Source organism: Schistocerca americana, chromosome 1, assembly GCF_021461395.2.
Source record: "Schistocerca americana isolate TAMUIC-IGC-003095 chromosome 1, iqSchAmer2.1, whole genome shotgun sequence".
In the NCBI taxonomy this organism is placed as follows: Eukaryota; Metazoa; Arthropoda; class Insecta; order Orthoptera; family Acrididae; genus Schistocerca; species Schistocerca americana.
The window spans coordinates 227,850,766-227,874,217 of record NC_060119.1 but is presented as its reverse complement, the minus strand read 5'-3'; the positions used below and the strand labels follow the sequence as shown (position 1 = coordinate 227,874,217).

At 46.5% G+C, this 23,452-nt stretch overlaps 1 pseudogene; it reads left to right on the top strand.

Moving 5' to 3' along the window:
• Positions 1-20,057: 20,057 nt before the first annotated feature.
• On the top strand, positions 20,058-20,175 carry LOC124556686 (annotated as a pseudogene).
• The last annotated feature ends 3,277 nt before the right edge of the window (positions 20,176-23,452 follow it).

Sequence of the window (23,452 nt, the reverse complement as noted above, 5' to 3'; positions counted from 1 at the left end):
AGCGCCTAGAACCGCTCGGCCACTCCGGCCGGCGTTTGTGTTGTCCTCATCATTTCATCATCATTCATGAAAGTGGCGAGATTGGACTGAGCAAAGGTTGGCAATTTGTATGGGCGCTGATAGGTGCGCAGTTGAGCGCCCCACAAACCAAACATCATCATCAGAGTTGTGTGGCGTTTTGTCCTTTACTGACGTCGAATTCCGTGGAATGTCTTCCAGCAGAGCGTTGCCTTCCCAGCCGTGAACGTGCTTTTGGACGACACTTTTATTGCAAATCTCATATTCAGATCTACTGCACTGTTTTTATTAATGCGAAGCCAGCACAAATCACTGGTTCACAATACCTGACGACTACAGAACACTTCGACGCCAGAAAATACTATTTTACCAGAGCTGACGAGGACAACGTTTCAGTCCCGCGTCCGGCCATCCTGATTTAGGTTCTCCGTGGTTTAGTTTTTCCGTGATTTCCATACATCGCTCCAGGCAAATGCCGGGATGGTTCCTTTAAAAGGGCACGGCCAGCTTCCTTCCCCGTCCTTCCCTAATCCGATGAGACAGATGACCTCGCAGTTTGGTCTCTTCCCCCATACAACCCAGCCCAACGCCGAGCTGACGATCGTTGATGCATCTGATGCGTGAAACCACGTGGTACTGTCAAATAACTTCCGGGAATTCAGCCAGGTAACACTTTCAGCAACCGCCGATATTTCGGCGGGAGAACACCCCGCCATTTTCAAGGCAAACTGCGGGGTGTTCTCCCGCCGAAATATCGGCTGTCGCTGAAAGTGTTACCTGGCTGAATTCCCGGAAGTTATTTGAAAGTTGTATACGCCAGGAGAAACTCAGATCTCGTACGTGGTACTGTTTACTCATGGTGTGGTAACAGGGGCGCTTTACCAGCCGAACAGCTGGCGGCGTGGTAGGGAAAGCCGGCACGCTGTTGATGTTACCTGGGCAATGGCATCACGTCCCACTCCTGTCAGCCAAAAGTCAAAGTCGCAAATAATTTTAAACGCACTTACCGCAGTTTCTCTACCGAAATTGGCAGAGAAATTATGTGTGGCACTACTTATTAAAAGGCCCTCATGCTGTACTGTACAGGCACAACAAGCAATGTTCGTTATTTATCCTTTTCTACTGAAACATATCGAACTATATGCGAGTGATACTCTGGCGTACTCTTCAACTTACCGAAATATTCAACTCGGTGGTGTGGCCGGGCAACGAGTGAGCGATTTCACCTCTCTCGCTTTTTTACTTTTTTTTCCAATTCGCGCTGCAGCCAGATGAGAACGGCAGCGCGAGGAATTTTGGCTCGCGGGTAGGTGGGCGTGGCGGGGGCGGACGTGAGCCGGTGGCCGCAGCCGCTGTCGATAGCCGCGGTCTCTGGACAGCGGCGGCGGACCGCGGCAGAAAGGCGCGCGCGGCCAGACCGCTCTCTCCCCCTGGCGCTGCCAGTCCGCAATAAATCTGGCGCCGCGCGCATTGGGCATGGCGGCGCGGCCCTGCGCTCAGTGATTTGTGCCCGCAGCCGGCTTACGGCGCAGCGAGGTCTGCCTGCCTAGCTGGGGACGGCCGAGCTCCCTGCGGACCGTCCGCGCCGAGAACGGCACAGTATTCCGCACCTCGCTGTCCCCCTGCCGCTCGTTACTGATTTCTTCCTCGCTTCGACTGCCGGGTTGCAGCGTTCGTGGAAAATCTGTTTCTGCAAGTACATTAAGCCCTTTTACGCGTGCGACTTTCTTCTCTCAATCGAATGCTTGTGACAAGTTGGGTCGGTACATGAGTTCGTAGCGTTGTTGTTATTGTTGTGGTCTTCAGTCCTGAGACTGGTTTGATGCCGCTCTCCATGCTACTCTATCCTGTGCAAGCTTTGTCATCTACCAATCTGCGGTCTAACGCCCGGCTTTCCGTGCGGGAAAGAGCGCCTGGTCCCCGGCACGAATCCGCCCGGCGGATGTGTGTCGAGGTCCGATGAACCAGCCATTGCCTCAAATGGCTCTGAGCACTATGGGACTCAACTGCTGAGGTCATTAGTCCCCTAGAACTTAGAACTAGTTAAACCTAACTAACCTAAGAACATCACATCATCCATGCCCGAGGCAGGATTCGAGCCTGCGACCGTAGCGGTTTCGCGGTTCCAGACTGCAGCGCCAGAACCGCGCGGCCACTTCGGCCGGCGAACCAGCCATTCTGTGGATGGTTTTTAGGCGGTTTTCCATCTGCCTCGGCGAATGCGGGCTGGTTCCCCTTATTTCGCCTCAGTTACACTACGTCGGCGATTGCTGCGCAAACAAGTTCTCCACGTACGCGTACACCACCATTACTCTACCACGCAAACATAGGGGCTACACTCGTTAGGTTGACACGTTCCCTAGGGGGGGGGGGGGGGGGGGTCCATTGGGGGCCGAATCGCACTATTGTTGTTGTGGTTTTCAGTCCAAAGACTCGTTTGATGCAGCTCTCCATGCTACTTTATCCTGTGCCAGCTTCTTCATCTCCCAGTACTTACTGCAACCTACATCCTTCAGAATCTGCTTTGTGTATTCATTTCTTGGTCTCCCTCTACGATTTTTACCCTCCATTCTGCCCTCCAATGCTAAATTTGTGATCCTTTGATGTCTCAGAACATGTCCTGCCAAAACGTCCCTTCTTCTTGTCAAGTTGTGCCACAAACTTCTCCCCAATTCTATTCAATACCTCCTCATTAGTTATGTGATCTACCCACCTAATCTTCAGCATTCTTCTGTAGCACCACATTTCGAAAGCTTCTATTCTCTTCTTGTCCAAACTAGTTATCGTCCATGTTTCACTTCCATACATGGCTACACTCCATACAAACACTTTCAGAAACAACTTCCTGACATTTAAATCTATACTCGAGGTTAACAAATTTCTCTTCTTCAGAAACACTCCCCTTGCCATCAGCAATCTACATTCTATATCCTCTCTACTTTGACCATCATCAGTTATTTTGCTCCCCAAATAGCAAAACTCCTTTACTACTTTAAGTGTCTCATTCCCTAATATAATTTCTTCAGCATCACCGGACTTAATTCGACTACATTCCATTATCCTCGTTTTGCTTTTATTCATGTTCATCTTACATCCTCCTTTCAAGACACTGTCCATTCCGTTCAACTGCTCTTCCACGTCCATTGCTGTCTCTGACAGAATTACAATGTCATCGGCGAACCTCAAAGTTTTTATTTCTTCTCCATGGATTTTAATACCTACTCCGAATTTTACTTTTCTTTCCTTTATTGCTTGCTCAATATACAGATTGAATAACAACGGGGAGGGGCTACAACCCTGTCACACTCCCTTCCCAACCACTGCTTCCCTTTCATGTCCCTCGACTCTTATAACTGCCATCTGGTTTCTGTTCAAATTGTAAATAGCGTTTCGCTCCCTTGTATTTTACCCCTGCCACCTTTAGAATTTGATAGAGAGTATTCCTGTCAACATTGTTAAGAGCTCTCTCTAAGTCTACACATGCTAGAAACGTAGGTTTGCCTTTCCTTAATCTATTTTCTAAGATAAGTCGTAGGGTCAGTATTGCCTCACGTGTTCCAACATTCCTACGGAATCCTAACTGATCTTCCCCGAGTTCGGCTTCTACCAGTTTTTCCATTCGTCTGTAAAGAATTCGCGTTAGTATTTTGCAGCTGTCGCTTATTAAACTGATAGTTCGGTAATTTCCACATCTGTCAACACCTGCTTTCATTGGGATTGGAATTATTATAACTTTAATTAACGCATAAAAATACATAACAGAGACTTTAGCCATCATTAATATATACTAAAGAGCCAAATAAATTGGTACACCTGCCTAATATCGTGCAAAGCCCCACGACCACGCAGAAGTGCCGCAACACTATGTGGCATAGACTTTACTAATATATGAAGTAGTGCTGGAGGGAACTGACGCCATGAATCCTGAAGGTCCATTAATCCGAGAGAGTACGAGGGGGAGGAGATCTCTTCAGCGCGTTGCAAGGTAACACAGATACGCTCAATAATGTTCGTGTATGGGGAGTCTGGTGGCCAGCGAAAGTGTTTAAACTCAGAAGAGCGTTCCTGGAGCCACGCTGTAGTAATTATGGACGTGTAAGGTGTCGCATTGTGTTGCTGGAATTGGCCAAGTCCGTCGGAATGCAGAGTGGACATGAACGGATGCCGGTGACCGGACAGGATGCTTACGTACGTGTCTCATGCCACAGTCGTATCTAGACGTATCAGGGTTCCCATATCGCTCCATCTGCACAGACCCCACACCATTACAGAACCACCACCAGCTTGAACAGTCCCCTGCTGACATGCATAATACATGGATTCATGAGGTGTCTCCATACTAGTACACGTCCATCCACTCTAAACAATTTGAAACGAGACTCATCCGACCAGGCAACATGTTTCCAGTCATCAACAGTCCAATGGCAGTGTTGACGGGCTCAGGCGAGGCGTAAGCTTTGTATCGCGCAGTCGTCAAGGGTATACGAGTGGACCTTCGGCTCCGAAAGCCAATATCGATCTCAGAGCTCGTACGGATGGAAATCAGAGCTCGTACGGAAAGGTATAGGTGTTCATTCCTTCCACGTGCTGTACGAGATTGGAATAATAGATAATTGTGAAGGTGCTTCGATGAACCCTCTGCCAGGTACTTAAATGTGATTTGTAGAGTACCCATGTAGATGTTGATGTTCGTTGAATGGTTCGCAGGCTGATACTTGTTGGTGGCCCAACAATGAAATCTGCAGCAATTTGGGGAAGGGTTGCATTTCTGTCACGTTAAAAAAATTTCTTCAAGCTGCGTGGAGTGGCCGCGCGCTTTGAGGCGCCATGTCACGGACTGTGCGGCCGCTCCCGCCGGAGGTTCGAGTCCTCCCTCGGGCGTGGGTGTGTGTGTGTGTTGTTCCTAGCGTACGTCAGTTTCAGTAGTGTGCAAGTCTAGGGACCGATGACCTCAGCAGTTTGGTCTCTTAGGAATTCACACACATTTGAACATTTTTAAAATTCTCTACAGTTGTCGTTGGTCTTGCTCTTGCAGGATCTTTTTCCGGCCGCAGCGACGTCGGAGACTTGATGTTTTACCAGATTCCTGATAATGAAATGATCGAATGGCATTGTTGGCCGGAAGGTCCCATTCGGGTTCTGCCGCCAAGAGCAAGTCTGGATGATAGGTACGTACGACTTCCGAGTCCAAGAAAGCATTGACTGAGTGCTCAAGACCTGGATTCGGCGCTCGAAGAGGCTACAGGACGCCGTGTATCACATCAAACTATTAGGAAAGGACTGTATAAGTCGAATATCTATCCATTCACGACGACCATGGCGAACACCAAGTCGTACAACCCAACAGCATGGACTCTGTTACAGATGGGGAAGCAGCCATGTAGATAACGCCCCAAATTTGGCGTAGCGTGTTGTTTATCGACGGATCTCGGATTGCTTTGTACCCTGATAATCGTAGGCAACGTGTTGGGAGACAGTACGTTAATACTGGGCTCTTCCAACATTTGGCAACAAGGTGGGGTGGAGTGATGTTCTGGTTCCGTGAGCACGTTCCTTCAGCAGGTTAGGAAGACCATAATGGAGTTCAAAAATGGTTCAAATGGCTCTGAGCACTATGGGACAACTTCTGAGGTCATCAGTCCCCTAGAACTTAGAACTACTTAAACCTAACTAACCTAAGGACATCACACACATCCATGCCCGAGGCAGGATTCGAACCTGCGACCGTAGCGGCCCGCGGTTCCAGACTGTAGCGCCTAGAACCGCTCGGCCACTCTGGCCGGCCCAGAATGGAGTGACCTGCCTCTTACCCGGATATAAACCCAGTCTAACGTGTCCGGTATTGAATGAAACGAGCTGCTTTCGGACGACGCCGACGACGACAAAATGCGCTGTGCGCCGTACGCAGAAACGCTGTTGAAGATTGGAAAAATCTCGACCAGGGCTGTCTTGATGATCTCAGCGATGGTGCGCCACGATGCACTGAACCCTGCATCCGACCTAGGGTATGTTAAAACACGCACTGACGTTGCTCAGGAGGGTTACCAAACCCACCCTCCCATCCCATTGGGAACACGCCGTTTTATCGTACACAAATATTTGTTTCCATGATTTGGTGTCCTGGACACATTGAAAATGAAAATATACGCAAGCGTCATAGCCAGTTTTTCATTTTCTGTGTACTGAACTTCGAAATAATGGTTTGAAACAAAGCTTTTGTTGATGTGTATATAATAAACGGTCAAGGAACCAGCAAAATCAATAGATTTTAGCGATGATGGAAAGAAAATTTGTAACAGATGTTCTTCACAAAGTTCATATGGTAAATTCTTCACACTGCTGAGAACTGGAGAATTGGAAGAATAGGAAACGTGTCGTACAAATATTTAGAAACGTCAACATGTACTTTCTCAAGAAATTATATCCTTACTAGCGACTCACCAAGGTTTCGCGCAGTTAGCACTGTAGCTACTGCCGAACGACTTTTGTGGTGAAGCGATGGCAAATTACGTACACAAACCTTATTTGTGAATCTGTAGTTCCAGAGACTAGCCTTCACATACAGAAGAAAAATGCGGAGGTGAACTTTATAATATATTATATACGTATAATATAAAATATAAATATAGGTTAATATTATATATTCCGGTCAAGCTTCGGTGTTCTCTGGAACTGCACCGGCTGCTTACTACTTTTTCTGCCCCATACAGCCTCCTCAGTATCTGACCAGTTCGTACCTCCCATTACTGGCATGAAATGTCACTCCAAACATTGTTCAGATACCTCTGGGTCCATAAGGACTTAATATTTCCATGGTTCATACAAATCTTCTACGCCAAATGCCACGATATTTCTTTTGGAAAGGACACATGAGTTCCTTAGTGTACTACCCACTCAGAGCTTGTGCTACAACTCCAATGAGCTCATTGTTGACAGGATGTTATACTATAATCTTCCCCAATCCCTTTTTATTTCTGAAGTAGTACGCGACATTTTTCGTTCAGAGTTATAAAAGTCCAAAACAAACAGCACATCGAAAAAGAAAAATCGATTCAATAAAGACTGTGGTGTAGGTTCAACATGATAAAAGTGTAAGTGTCTAGGTAAGTCAGTTCAGGTGTCAAAGTGCTCTTAGAACGCACCGATTTTAAGAGCACCACGCAATTGTACATCACAGCGGTGTTCAGTACCATTTTTGGACTAAAGAAAGCTTTACTTATAAAACATACATATAGAATATTGGAGCATTGATTATCTTGTAAAGTCGCTACACAACGTCCTGACAAAACATTCCGATACTGATTCTATGCATGGCGTTTTAGCAATGTCAGCGCATTGACTACGGTGCCAGCCTGAACGAACAGCCGTCCGGGGTGGCTGAGCGGTTCTAGGCGCTACAGTCTGGGTTAGAATCCTGCTTCGGGCATGGATGTGTGTGATGTCCTTAGGTTAGTTAGGTTTAAGTAGTTCTAAGTTCTAGGGGACTGATGACCTCAGAAGTTGAGACCCATAGTTCTCAGAGCCATTTGAACCATTTTGAACGAACAACTGTAAACAACGGACTCGCTTTCGACAAGTCAGTTACGAGCTGACATTGGTAAGTAGCGGATGTGCGGCCGTAGTGTCTCAACGTTGTTATGTCACAAATTGCGGTGGAGCAACATCTCTAAATCATGTGTTCAACACATTCTGCACAATGTTTTGAATATGAGCAGTGTGTGAGCAAAGTTTGTCCCGCACACCTTGTCTTCCCAAAACAAAAGAATGTTGATACCTGCCGCGAGTTAATTTAAATGCCAAATGCAGCAAATTTGTTTCTAGAAAGGTCTCATGGGTGTCGAGACCTTATGTTACCAATACGAGCCGGCACACAACGACAAAGCGACATGAAGAGTAAACAATCTGATGTTATAACCGACATTCAAGACAGTATGATGCCCGAGTTGAACAATGCCCCTAAGTGGGGGGGGGGGGGGGGGGGGGGGGGCAGGTAGACTATGTAGATCACTTAAAGCATTAAAACCACCGTTGTAACTTTCCTCTTTGTATTTTATTAACCCAGTATCTGAACTTTTTGGGCTGGACGGGGCATACTGGGTGTACCATTCGGGCTAGCCTCCGCACCAGCTGATCATTTGTCTATCGGGAGCGTGTCTTCAGTCTGCTCTCCGTAATTTAAGAAGGAAAGATCTCTAGCAGCGCGTTACTCTACACAAGTATAGCAACTATAATTTTTGCGACATTTTTCTACCTCTGCAGGTTGCTGAGCGCCTTCCGGTTCGTTGAAAATAAAAGTCTCGAAGTCTTAACGGCTAAGTAAAGACGCGTGGATGCAGGAGTAGATCTGTAGCGAGAAGAACGCCCACCCTTTGTGAGCGGTGAATGCTGAACCCGTGTTTCACCTGCACGGATTGGGACCGCGGTGCCGCCGTCGTTATATATTAGGTATCACGGGCGGAGTAAACAACGCTCTAAATAACACGCGGCACAGTGGCGGCGGCGGCGGCGTGCAAACGGCGTGTAACAAAACAGACGCGCTCCAGAATCGCTGGCACGCCGCCAGGTGGCAGCAGCGGTCGCGTCGCACCTGCCCACCCCGTCAGCGCGAGACACACGCCACGGCCCCATAACCTTCCGCTACGCCCGTCCTCCACTTTCCAGCCTCCTTCCCTCTCATCCCAAGGACGAAACAACAGTCTCACGGATTTTGCTACCTATCTGAAAAGAAAGATCTGCTCAACACTGTTGCATAAGAATTAACACTGTCTGGCTTATGTTGCAAACGCAGGGCCAGTCTTAAGGTCGCGCGAGGCTCGTAGTTTACTCATATGCACTGCTCTAGAAACCTAACGGACGAGATTGATAAAGTGTTTTTGCGGTCTTCAATCCGAAGACTGGTTTGATGCAGCTCTCCATGCCACTCTGTGCTGTGCAAGCCTCTTCATATCCAAAGAACTACTGCAGCTTACATCCTTCTGAATGGCGGCCGATGTGGCCGAGCGGTTCTAGGCGCTTCAGTCCGGAACCGCGCGACCGCTACTATTGCAGGTTCGAATCCTGCCTCGGGCATGGATGTGTGTGATGTCCTTAGGTTGGTTAGGTAAAAGTAGTTCTAATTTATAGGGGACTGATGACCTCAGATGTTAAGTTCCCATAGTGCTCAGAGCCATCCTTCCGAATCTGGCCGCGCGGTCTTCGGCGCTTTGCCACGGTTCAGAGGTTCGAGTTCTTCCTCGGGCATGGATGTGTGTATTGTACTTAGCGTAAGGTTGTTTAAGTTAGATTAAGTAGTGTGTAAGCCTAGGGACCCATGACCTCAGGAGTTTGGTCCCATGGGAACTTACCACAAATTTCCAAAATTTCGCCCTGAATCTGCTTACTGTATTCAACTCTTGGTTTCCCCAACGATTTTTATCTCCCCACCCCTCCCCCTTACACTTCCCTCCAAAACTACACTGGTGATTCCTTTATGTCTTATAATGTGTCCAATCAACCGATCCCTTCTTCTGGTGAAGTTGTACCACAAATTTTTCCCTTCCCCAGTTCCATTCAGTACTTCCTCCTCAGTTACGTGGTCTCACCATCTAATCTTCAGCTTTCTTCTCTAGCACCTCATTTCAAAATTCATTCTTGTCCGAACAGAGTGGCTATACTCCTCACGAACACTTTCAGAAAAGACTTTCTGACACTTAAATGTATATTCGATGTTGGAAAATTTCTCTGCGTCAGAAACGGCTTTCTTATCAGTGCCAGTCTACATTTTATATCCTCTCTACTTTGGCCATCATCAGTTACTTTGCTCTCCAAATAGCAAAACTCATCTACTACTTCAAGTGTCTCATTTCCTAATCTAATTCCCTCAGCATCACCCGATTTAATTCAGCTACATTCCATTATCGTTGTTTTTATTTTGTTGATATTCATCTTATATCCTCCTTTCAAGACACTATCCACTCCGTTCAACTGCTCTGTCTCTGACAGGTCATCGACAAACCTCATATTTTTTATTTCTTCTCCCTGTACTATGATTCCTACTCCAAATTTTCTTTGGTTTGGATTATTGCTTGCTAAGTGTACAGATTGAATAACAGCGGGGATAGGCTACAACTCTGTCTCATTCCCTTCTCAGTCAGTGCTTCCCTTTCATGACCGTGCAAGCTGTAAACAGCCTTCCGCTCCCTGTACTTTACTCCTGCTACCTTCAGAATTTCAAGAGTGTATTCCTGTCAACATTGCCAAAAACTTCAGAATTTCAAAGAGTGTATCCCAGTCAACATTGCCAAAAAGTTTCTCTAAGTCTACAAACGCTGTAAACATAGGTTTGCCTTTCTCTTAGAGGGTAGGTTATATCGTCTAAGAGAAGTCGCAGGGTCAGTATTGCCTCGCGTGTTCCTATATTTCTCCGGAATCGGAACTGATTTTCCACGTGGTCGGCTTCTACCAGGTTTTCCATTCTTCTGTAAAGAATTCGTGCTCGTATTTTGCAGCCAAGACTTATTAAACTGATAGCTCGGTAATATTCACATTTGTCAGCACCTGTTTTCTTCGGAATTGGAATTATCATATTCTTCTTGAAGTCTGTCTCAAACGTCTTGCTCACAAGATGGAAGAGTTTTCTTATGGGCTACTCTCCTAAGACTATCAGTATTTCTGACGTATTGTCGTCTGCTCCCAGGGCCTTGTTTCGACTTAGGTCTTTCAGCGCTCTTTCAAATGCTCCTCGAAGTATCGCATCTCCCATTTCATGTTAATCTACGTCCTCTTCCATTTGTATAATGTTGCCTTCAAATTCATCTCCCTTGGCTAGGTTCTCTGTATACTCCTTCCATCTTTCAGCTTTCCCTTCTTTGCTATCATAACAAATTAACTACAAGGCGGAAATCAATGTAAGTGAGGAATCACGTTGGTAGAAATCTCCCAGTCATGCACAAAAAACTGTATGTCATATGACGTGACATCATTGTCTTTATAGCGCCAAATGGAGCTGGTCGCGCAACATGAAGTAGTTGAAGGAACGGGAAATGATAGTGTGTGATAATCAGCGAACAGTTACCGCGCTCTTGCTGGCGGTCTTGACTACAATATGGCCCGGAGACAATATCTGAATGTCTTCACGCGAGGAAGAATCGTCGTGAAACCAGAAGTAATACCAAATCTGACGAGTGTAGCCCAGGGGTATTGTTTCACGTGCTTGCGGAGCGTTTCGAACTACAGGCACTGCTGCCCGAAGGAGAAGAGTTGATTGACCACAGTCAGCTACAACTAAAGATGACCGTTACGTTGTGCAATAGGCAAGAAGGGATCCACTACAGACAACGGGAGCAATTGCAACCACACTTAATAGGACTACTCAGCGTGCAATCCCATGATCCCAGTGGCAAGGCGATTTGGGAAGGATGTGGAAGGAAGTCGGCCGTGCCCCGCCAAAGGAAACATCCCGGCAGTTGCCAGAAGTGATTTAGGGAAATCAAGGAAAACCTAAATCAGGCTGGCCGGACGCGGGATTGAACCGTCGTGCTCCCGAATCGGATTCCAGTGTGCTAACCCCTGCGCCACCTCGCTCGATCTTTTGTAATGTACAGGAGTCCATTATACATAGCGGTAACTTCAGTGTAATTGTTGTCTTGGAATTGCTGTTGGTTTCATTGCGTATTTCTTTGACGCATATTCTGTGCTGTGTTGTACTGTAGCAGTTCTATCTGTGTATGGTTAAGTTTCATCGAGCAAAGTTACTTGACATCATGTGTAATTTGCTTTCGAACTCAAGTTTTTCGCACTGGTGTATTTACTGTTCATGAATACTGCAATGATACCGAATGCATGTTAATAATTAGCTCTTTGGCAATCGACATATTAAAGAATAATGTTTCACGTAAAAATATAAACAGGTACACAGGTGATGTCAGTGGTTCACATGAGGTCTGTAGTACAAACGAACTTAATGGAGCAGTGCACGTTCTGAGCACTGTTTTGTTTTGTTGGACCTGTGATCACGTACAGTAGCTGGTAAAGGCAACGTACCATTAAGCCATTAGGGGTCATTCATTGCGCCACTATCCATTTGTCCTAAGAGGGAGGGCGATAAAAACGTTGTATCCCCTAACCTACGACGGGACATGAAAAAGTAACTAATGATTATACAGTTGGCTTGGTAATCAAAAAAATGTTTCCTTATTTTTAGCTTATCATGACGCGTTTCGGGTTACCTATCGTCAGATCTGTGTCATTCGGATGCAGTGTAAGATTAAATAGAGATATGAACATTGCAATGAAGTCCTAAAGCTGTATGTTGTATGTTAATCGGGGACCTAGAAACGACGGAGAGGCTCCGTCCCCGCCGCAGCCACAGTGGTCCACAACCCCACGACGACCACCGCAGTCCACTTCACCCCTCCGCCGCCCCACACCGAACCCAGGGTTATTGTGCGATTCGGCCCCCGGTGGAGCCCCCAGGGAACGTCTCACACCAGACGAGTGTAACCCCTATGTTTGCATGGTAGAGTAATGGTGGTGTACGCGTACGGAAAGCCGTGCGTTAGACCGGGCGGATCCCGCATAACAGCCCGTTCTTCACAGTCGGCGGGACTCATGATTAACGGAGGCATCTTAAACACACAGTACACAACGTAAACAAGGAAGAATCAGACGGTAATGGCGTCAGTGCGTAGATTAAAGTACAGGCTTTCATGTAAAAATAAAGTTATTGAGATATCTTAGCACGTCTTTTTTTTTAATTTCAAAACGGTACTTATTTAAAAAAAAAAAAAAAAAAAAAAACCACGCCTCGTAGAATCTTCTGACAATACGCCACTCTTGCTGCACAATAGTCGCAGCTTAGAACGATATGTGAAAATTACCTTTTGGAGTCCCCACAACCCTTAAAGATACTGTTCAAATGGTTCAAATGGCTCAGAGCACAATGGGACTTAACTGCTGAGGTCATCAGTCCCCTAGAACTTAGAACTACTTAAACCTACATAACCTAAGGACATCACAGACATCCATGCCCGAGGCAGGATTCGAACCTGCGACCGTAGCAGTCCCGCGGGTCAGGACTGAAGCACCTAGAACCGCACGGTCACAAAGATACTGTCTGTTTGTAACTTTGTCTTTTGTTTCAAATTCCATTTGGCGCCGAATTGCGCGGTGTTGAACGACGAGATGTTCATTCTCCCAGCGCCGTAAAGCTAACACAAGTTAGAAGATCCCCAACTTCCCGCAGAGATGACACATAACTGCAAAGATCAACCTTGTCGCGGAATTCGGAAGTAGTTAGGTGGAGCGTCGAGTCGCGAGTCCCTCGAGTGATTTCGACTGCATTCGCAGTAGTCGGCGGCTCTGGGAACTGGGTCACCGCCCACGCAACTCCAGCCGCCACCTGCGCGCTGCCCGTGCAGCACGTATCGCCATTCAGCAGCTGCACAAGTTGCCGGTTCCGACGTCAAAGCAGGCCGCAACTCGCGCCACAGGGCCACGTCGGCACGCGCGAGGCATACTAAACGCGCCAGCCTTCACAGGCCGGCGGCAGCGGTCCGCGCTTCCGTGACGCTGCTCGGTGCACAAAGTGTGCTCCGAGTTACGGCGCTCGCGGGAACACACAGCAAAGAAAGCAGCTCAAAGACATCTGCTTCCTCCTGCTGGCACCACTCCCTCTTTTCAGACGCGGCGTCCGCTCCGTGTTAGTACTGGCAGCTCTCCCTCCATCCGCCGCCTCGGCACGTGTTATTCAGAAACAGCGCAGGCTAACAGGAGTTACCCGTTTTAACTCCCTCGTTACCGACCGACGCCGTAGCCGAGGTCGCTAATGATCACTTGTGTGGTGGCACGCGTCTTGAAAGTAGTCGGCTCGAACTGTACCTCTAGAAGTAATTTTTACAGGTTGTAGAAAAAATTCCACTACCAGTCACAATAAATGATTACTTATTCGTCACACGACCGGTTTCGGGATTGTGCCCATTCTCAGGTGTTTATACATTCACGTATATGTTTATATTGCTGGAGATCACTGTACGTATGCTAAGAAAATTATTTGCTGGTGATTAAACAGATACAAGTGGAGCAATTGTAAGTGGCAATGCAGCATTTGTCGAAAATATATCTGTACTTACATAAAGGTGAAGCATCATTATTATAATTACGCTGTGGTGGCAGTTTTTTCACTTAGCTGCGCATTTGTTATCATTTTCACGTCCATATTTTAGTTTCATAAAATTTAGCTTTGAGCTTCGTGCTCGAAACCCAATGATTATTTTTATTTTTGTTTTGCACTTACCAACCCACGCCCGTAGAGGATTTACTAGATGAATGTTTTCCGTCGCATACTGAAATAACGTTGTCCTCATTCGTCTGCTACTTGTGTGTCCGGGGAAAGAGTTAAAAAAGAACAAAAAACAGTAAATGAATGAGAAAATTATTTGAAACTGTTTTCGGTGAAATTTCTGAAGTGCATCTTGATTCATAGCCAATTTTCGATAAGGTGATCGATATTGCGCAGTTTGCCGTGAAATCATTACCAATTCGTGAAATCTTCAACAATGTTGACGCGGTTTCTTTTCCGATTGAGATTCATACGAAGAAATATAACTGTGGAAATCGTGCCTTGAAAATACAATACACATATACTGATCAGGCAGAACATTGTGGCCATCTACTTAATAGCCGGTATGTCCGCCCATGACACGGATAACTGCGGCGACGCGTCGTAGCATGGAAGCAGTGAGGACTTGATAGGTCTACATCTACATCTACATCTACATCCATACTCCGCAAGCCACCTGACGGTGTGTGGCGGATGGTACCTTGAGTACCTCTATCGGTTCTCCCTTCTATTCCAGTCTCGTATTGTTCGTGGAAAGAAGGATTGTCGGTATGCCTCTGTGTGGGCTCTAATCTCTCTGATTTTATCCTCATGGTCTCTTCGCGAGATATACGTAGGAGGGAGCAATATACTGCTTGACTCTTCGGTGAAGGTATGTTCTCGAAACTTTAACAAAAGCCCGTACCGAGCTACTGAGCGTCTCTCCTGCAGAGTCTTCCACTGGAGTTTATCTATCATCTCCGTAACGCTTTCGCGATTACTAAATGATCCTGTAACGAAGCGCGCTGCTCTCCGTTGGATCTTCTCTATATCTTCTATCAACCCTATCTGGTACGGATCCCACACTGCTGAGCAGTATTCAAGCAGTGGGCGAACAAGTGAACTGTAACCTACTTCCTTTGTTTTCGGATTGCATTTCCTTAGGATTCTTCCAATGACTCTCAGTCTGGCATCTGCTTTACCGACGATCAACATTATATGATCATTCCATTTTAAATCACTCCTAATGCGTACTCCCAGATAATTTATGGTATTAACTGCTTCCAGTTGCTGACCTGCTATTTTGTAGCTAAATGATAAAGGATCTATCTTTCTGTGTATTCGCAGCACATTACACTTGTCTACATTGAGATTCAATTGCCATTCCCTGCACCATGCGTCAATTCGCTGCAGATCCTCCTGCATTTCAGTACAATTTTCCATTGTTACAACCTCTCGATACACCACAGCATCATCTGCAAAAAGCCTCAGTGAACTTCCGATGTCATCCACAAGGTCATTTATGTATATTGTGAATAGCAACGGTCCTATGACACTCCCCTGTGGCACACCTGAAAACACTCTTACTTCGGAAGACTTCTCTCCATTGAGAACGACATGCTGCGTCCTGTCATCTAGGAACTCCTCAATCCAATCACACAATTGGTCTGATAGTCCATATGCTCTTACGTTGTTCATTAAACGACTGTGGGGAACTGTATCGAACGCCTTGCGGAAGTCAAGAAACACGGCATCTACCTGTGAACCCGTGTCGATGGCCCTCTGAGTCTCGTGGGCGAATAGCGCGAGCTGGGTTTCACGTGACCGTCTTTTTCGAAACCCATGCTGATTCCTACAGAGTAGATTTCTAGTCTCCAGAAAAGTCATTATACTCGAACACAATACGTGTTCCAAAATTCTACAACTGATCGACGTTAGAGATATAGGTCTATAGTTCTGCACATCTGCTCGACGTCCCTTCTTGAAAACGGGGATGACCTGTGCCCTTTTCCAATCCTTTGGAACGCTACGCTCTTCTAGAGACCTACGGTACACCGCTGCAAGAAGGGGGGCAAGTTCCTTCGCGTACTCTGTGTAAAATTGAACTGGTATCCCATCAGGTCCTCTTTTGAGCGATTTTAATTGTTTCTCTATCCCTCTGTCGTCTATTTCGATATCTACCATTTTGTCATCTGTGCGACAGTCTAGAGAAGGAACTACAGTGCAATAATCCTCTGTGAAACAACTTTGGAAAAAGACATTTAGTGGAAGTTGACACCACATCTACAGACACAAGTGCCGCGCGGGATTAGCCGAGCGGTGTAGGGAGCGCTGCAGTCATGGACTGTGCGGCTGATCCCGGCGGAGGTACGAGTCCTCCCTCGGGCATGGGTGTGTGTGTTTTCCCTTAGGGTATTTTAGGTCAAGTGGTGTGTAAGCTTAGGGACTGATGACCTTAGCAGTTAAGTCCCGTAAGATTTCACACACATTTGAACATTTTGCAGACACAAGCCACCTAATTCCCGTAAATTCGAGAGAGCGGGGCGATGAGCTGTGACGCCACGTTCAATCACAGCCCAGATGTGTTCGATCGGGTTCAGATCTGGTGAGTTAGGGGGCCAACACACCAACTGGAACTCGCGACTGCGATTTTCGAAGCAGTCCATCACATTCCTGGCCTCGTGATATGGCGCATTATCTTGTTGGAAAATGCCACTGCCCTCGGGAAACATGATTGTCATGAAGGTGTGTACGTGGTCTGTACCCAGCATACGGTACTCCTTGGCAGTCATGGTGCCTTGCACGAGCTCCGCTGAACCAATGGGTGCCCACGTGAATGTTCCCCAGAGTGCAGTGGAGCCGCCACCAGCTTGTCTGCGTTCCGCAGTACAGATGTCAAGGAGCTGTTCCCCTGGAAGACGACAGATTCGCGCCCTTCCATCGGAATGATGCAGCAGGTACCGAGATTCATCAGACCATGCAGTGGCTGCCACTGCACTAACACCCAGTGCCGATGGTCACGCTCCCATTTCAGTCGTAGTTGTCGATGTCGTGGCGTTAACATCGGGACGTGCATGAGCCGTCGGCTGCGGGGGATCACTGTTAAGAGGGCACTGTGTGTCCAGGCACACTTTTACTCTGCCCAGAATTAAAGGCTGATGTTAGTTATGCCACAGTTCGCCCCAAGTCCTGTTTAACAAGTCTGCCCAGCCTACGACATCCGACATCTGAAATGAGGGGCCGGCCAGGGTGGCCGATCGGTTCTAGGCGCTACAGTCTGGAATCGCGCGACCGCTACGGTCGCAGGTTCGAATCCTGCCTCGGGCATGGATGTATGTGATGTCCTTAGGTTAGTTAGGTTAAAGTAGTTGTAAGTTCTAGGGGACTGATGACCTCAGATGTTAAGTCCCATAGTGCTCAGAGCCATTTTGTAATTAGGGGTGGCCACCGAACCCCACGGCGTCTGGACGCAGTCGCACCTGCTGCACGTTGAAAGCGAACTTCAACTCCCTTAGGATACCTTTGAATCCTTTTACATCACTTCCACATCGGCCGACGAGCGTTTGCTGGTAGGAAATTGGCAACTTCATGTAACATAATCTTATGATCTCAGCCGGTGTGCATCGGTCGTCCAAATACTGATTTTTCTTGGTCAAGTCTTCGAAAAACTTCACCGGACTACGCAACCCTCAACTCTCCAAGTCTCTGCTCATCATTATTTCCTGCTTGATCCTGTCCTGATTTTCCTTGGACCAGTATTTGTTTAAAAATGCGTCACGAAACTCTTCGTATGACGTGCACGTTTTTTCTGCCGTTTTTCCATCGATATGTGAATATACAAAGTTCAGTTTGTACACCTGAGGCCAGTGAGCAGGTAATGATAAATCAAATTCACCAATAAAGATTTTCTGGTGTAAAGCACTAGCCTCGTCTCTGAAATGTTGAAATTTTCGTACAGAGATAAAATGGTTAAAATTGAAAATTTCAGTAGCTTTTTGCCGCTCGGCCTGTCACATTCTCACTTGGCACTAGGTTTCGGTCTACCATTACTTTTGGCATCCTCTCTTCTATTCCCGGTTACGTTTTCATCAGTGGAAAAATGTTTCGTGCTGTGCTTTATCGGGTAACAATTATGCATATGAAATATCTCATTGCCGTTCTCCGTATTCGCAATTTGTGACCCAGTCGTGCCCTGTGTAGAGGCGGGGGCCATATATCTAGCGATATTTCTTTGCTCTGCAGATACGTTCAAAAAATGGCTCTGAGCACTATGGGACTTAACATCGGAGGTCATCAGTCCCCTAGAATTTAGAACTACTTAAACCTAACTAACCTAAGGACATCACACACATCCACTCCCGAGGCAGGATTCGAACCTGCGACCGTAGCGGTCGCGCGGTTCCAGACTGAAGCGCCTAGAACCGCTCCGCCACTCCGGCTGGCAGCAACTCTTACATTCGAGCACATTCTAATATCGTCTGGACTTGGACATGATCGTGAAGTGTTTGAACTGGCTCTTTCGGTATCTGTTGTTTCCAAATCGCCTACTATTTCTTTAATGGGAGGTGATTTTTGCCTTGGTTGCGATCTGACTTCCTGAGATAATTGCTTAATTTCGCTCTCTATGTTCTGTTTAAATTGGAAGAGCTCCTCGGTCAATACCTTATTTGGTGCAATTTCCGTCTTTTGCAGCTGAGTTATTTCTATTTGTTTCACGCTCCTCTGCAACTTCGTAAGTGCACATCTGCCTATCTTTGCCGTATTTTCTGTTTTCTCTAATGTTTCAATAGCAATCCGCTTTGCCCCCGTCGCTAGTAATCGCGCCTCGCTCACCTTGGTTTCGCCACATGTTGAAGACACTTACAGCAAGTCGTGCAGCTTCCGAAATGCTCATGCCGAGCCTCTGCGCCATCACAATCTTGACTCAGACAGGCTGCGCGCCTTCCCCATTCTACACACGGACAGCACGCTCACTGATACTACATGCGCCGTGCACGTTTCCGACTAGCAGTCATTCCTCGCCAGGTGACGCTGCTATCACCTGGACGGTTTGATATCGATAGTAGGTCGGTGGTCATAATGTATTATATAATAAATGTATATTATATAATAAATGTATGCCAGCTACAGTGAATCCCAGTTGTAAATTTACAATTAATATAATGCCCCTCTATCTCATAACTTGATAAGAAACATTCGCGTAACAACCTTCTACGGCCATGGTTACAGAAAGGAAAAGAGAATAAAATAAGGTAAATAAAAGCAACAAAAAGGTTCCGAATACGTGGCGAAAAACTGAGAGGTCGCGGCTTTAGCCACTGCGCCACCATCTCGGTCGAGAATATCGTGCGCTAAAAGGCACGTAAAGCACCAGACATCTTCAACGTCTTTTTCTCAGAAATTATAGAGTAACTGCAAATAAGCCGAGTCACGTATTCGCTCATTTTGACTCGTCTTCCACAAAGCAAAGTTTCTGGGAAATCGGGCTGTGGCACTTGCGGTGTTCTCCTCGTAACCGTTACATCCAAGTATCTTTATGTTTTTACAGATTCCAACTGTGACTCACTGATATTCATAGGGTACCATGTTTCTCATTTTGTGAAGTGCATAAAGCCCCTAGGCGCCCCTTAGGTGCTATTCGAAAGGATAAGCACAAACCCTGCTTAAGCACTAATCACAGTCATTTACACGACACAAACACACGCGTGACACTTCATAACAGGTCGGAGGAAAGCGACGGCAAACCATCTGTACGAGGACGTTGCCTGCAGCGACGATGCGGGATCTTCCATTTGCCTCCCTACGCTCATTCCCTCAGTAGAGGTCAACTTTGACTTCTTAATGACATTTTCCGCGACATAAGCGGTGCCCATACTGAGCACAAGTTATGTGGGTTAAGAACTCTGAAAAATGCTCTATGCACTGATGTTTGTCTATTTTCTGTATGCCTACTGTTCACGTGGGCAACGGCCTTGCCGCAGTGGATACACTGGTTCCCGTCAGATCACCGAAGTTAAGCGCTGTCAGGCGTGGTCGGCACTTGGATGGGTGAGCATCCGGGCCGCCATGCGCTGTTGCCATTTTTCGGGATGGACTCAGCCTCGTGATGCCAACTGCGGAGCTACGCGACCGAATAGTAGCGGCTCCGGTCAAAGAAAACCATCATAATGACCGGGAGAGCGATGTGTTGACCACACGCCCCTCCTATCCGCATCCTCATCTGAGGATGACACGGCGGTCGGATGGTCCCGAGGGGCCACTTGTGGTCTGAAGACGGAGTATTGTTCATGAAGTAAATCCCAGAGGTACTTAAAATAACCCTGCACATAAACTGCTTTGTAGTATTGCATTTACGTTCTTATCTTTGAATTTAACCGAATATGTAACGTGAAATAGCTTCAAGTATACTCTTGTGTGTTAGCACTTTTTTATTATTATTTGCCAGAGTACTTACACTTGGAGATATAAATTCCGATTAGTATTAATGTTCACTCTACTATGGATTTTTATTTTTTCCCTTTCTATAGCCATTAGCTGGAGATTCTGAAATCAGTATAATTGCGTTAAAGCTTAGAATGAAGAACCATCGGCGGCTGCTTATACATGTTAAAGGGTAACTAGGCATGGTCCACACCCTTCAAGGCCCTCCTACATGTTGGTGCCTACAAAAAGCCATGTGTGAATGAACGGATAAAAAAATGAATACCATTAGTCATCTGGAAACGAGTGAGATTGTGATCAGGAACATAAATCCTTAGAGGGCAGTATAGCAGATGGAGCAGTCAAAAGAAAATAATTCACATACACTGCCTAGTTAAAAGAAGTGAATAACCCAAAAGGGGAGGAACAAACGGAATGAGACTTCATGAATGGAGAAGGTATGTGGTGTTATTTCAGTGATTAAAAACACTGAGTCAGAGTTACAAAGAAACTGCCAGCATGGACCCACTTAACAGTATGATTTCACGCCCCCACTAGCCTGGATGCTTGCAATTATTCGGTTGGGAAAAGTGTCATAAAACCTTTTGTATCCTCTCCAAAGACAAGCTTGCTGACAAATGTTGTAAATGCTCTTTGAAATCAAGGATACTGGTCATGGGATGGAGTTGACGGTTGAGCTGGTCCAGCACACGTTCTATCAGCGAAAGATCTGGGGATCTTGTTGGTCGCAGGAGGAAATCAACAGCAAGTAGACGGTTCATAGGCATACGTGCCATGTGAGGTACAGTTGAAAAATGCACCACGGTACTGTCGCATGAGAGGTAGCACAAGAGGGCGCAGGATGTCTGTGACGTATCATTGGGCAGTCAGAGTTCCTCCAGTCACCACCAGCCATGACCTGAAGTCGTCTAATCACGCCTGGGAGGGCTTAATGATAAGTAAGTAATACGGCCACCAGACTGCATAAGTCTTGTTCGTGTTTAGTGTTTTTACCAGGCTATGGAGGGGGGGAGGGAGTACACTAGAAACACGACCAGTGTCAGTGTCAACTGATAGCAGTAAAGAATACCGAGGAGCCGTGTACTCGTATGAGTCAGCGTTATCAGCATCTGACACAGTTTGAAAGGTGCCTCACGATGGGTCTCCATTTAGCTCCTGCCATCGGTAAACAGTAGTGAACTCACACAGCGTTCTGTGTCATGCAAACGCCATTGGTCGGAGACTGGCGACAGCAAAAGGACTAGGGAATTACGATTCCATGTGTAGTAACTCAGTAAAACGAACAGTTGCATTTGGCGTGGTGCTGTGACCAGAAAACATGGTCTGCTGATGAATAGCATCGCATTGCATTCTGGCCTCCTTCGTCATGCTTTCAGCAGCTTTCTCAGCTTCAACGACACGTTGCACGTCCACTCTCACTGGCTTACTTTCCTACATCTACACCCATACTCCGCAAGCCACCTGACGGTGTGTGGCGGAGGGTACTTTGAGTACCTCTATCGGTTCTCCCTTCTATTTCAGTCTCGTATTGTTCGTGGAAAGAAAGATTGTCGGTATGCCTCTGTGTGGGCTCTAATCTCTCTGATTTTATTCTCATGGTCTCTTCGCGAGATATACGTAGGAGGGAGCAATATACTGCTTGACTCCTCGGTGAAGGTATGTTCTCGAAACTTTAACAAAAACCCGTACAGAGCTACTGAGCGTCTCTCCTGCAGAGTCTTCCACTGGAGTTTATCTATCATCTCCGTAACGCTTTCGCGATTACTAAATGATCCTGTAACGAAGCGCGCTGCTCTCCGTTGGATCTTCTCTATCTCCTCTTCCAACCATATCTGGTACGGATCCCACACTGGTGAGCAATATTCAAGCAGTGGGCAAACAAGTGAACTGTAACCTACTTCCTTTGTTTTCGGATTGCATTTCCTTAGGATTCTTCCAATGACTCTCAGTCTGGCATCTGCTTTACCGACGATTAATTTTATATGGTCATTCCATTTTAAATGACTCCTACTGCCTACTCCCAGATAATTTATCGAATTAACTGCTTCCAGTTGCTGACCTGCTATTATGTAGCTAAATGATAAAGGATCTTTCTTTCTATGTATTCGCAGCACATTACACTTGTCTACATTGAGATTCAATTGCCATTCCCTGCACCATGCGTCAATTCGTTGCAGATCCTCCTGCATTTCAGTACAATTTTCCATTGTTACAACCTCTCGATATACCACAGCATCATCCGCAAAAAGCCTCAGTGAACTTCCGATGTTATCCAGAAGGTCATTTATGTATATTGTGGATAGCAACGGTCCTACGACACTCCCCTGCGGCACACCTGAAATCACTCTCACTTCGGAAGACTTCTCTCCATTGAGAATGACATGCTGCGTTCTGTTATCTAGGAACTCTTCAATCCAATCACACAATTGGTCTGATAGTCCGTATGCTCTTACGTTGTTCATTAGACGCCTGTGGGGAGCTATATCAAACGCCTTGCGGAAGTCAAGAAACACGTGTCTATGGTCCTCTGTGTCTCGTGGACGAATAGCGCGAGCTGGGTTTCACACGACCGTCTTTTTCTAAACCCATGCTGATTCCTACAGAGTAGATTTCTAGTCTCCAGAAAAGTCATTATACTCGAACATAATACGTGTTCCAAAATTCTACAACTGATCGACGTTAGAGATATAGGTTTCTAGTTCTGCACATCTGTTCGACGTCCCTTCTTGAAAACGGGGATGACCTGTGCCCTATTCCAATCCTTTGGGACGCTATGCTCTTCAAGAGACCTACGGTACACCGAAGCAAGAAGGGCAGCAAGTTCCTTCGCGTGCTCTGTGTAAAATCGAACTGGTATCCCATCAGGTCCAGCGGCCTTTCCTCTTTTGAGCGATTTTAATTGTTTTTCTATCCCTC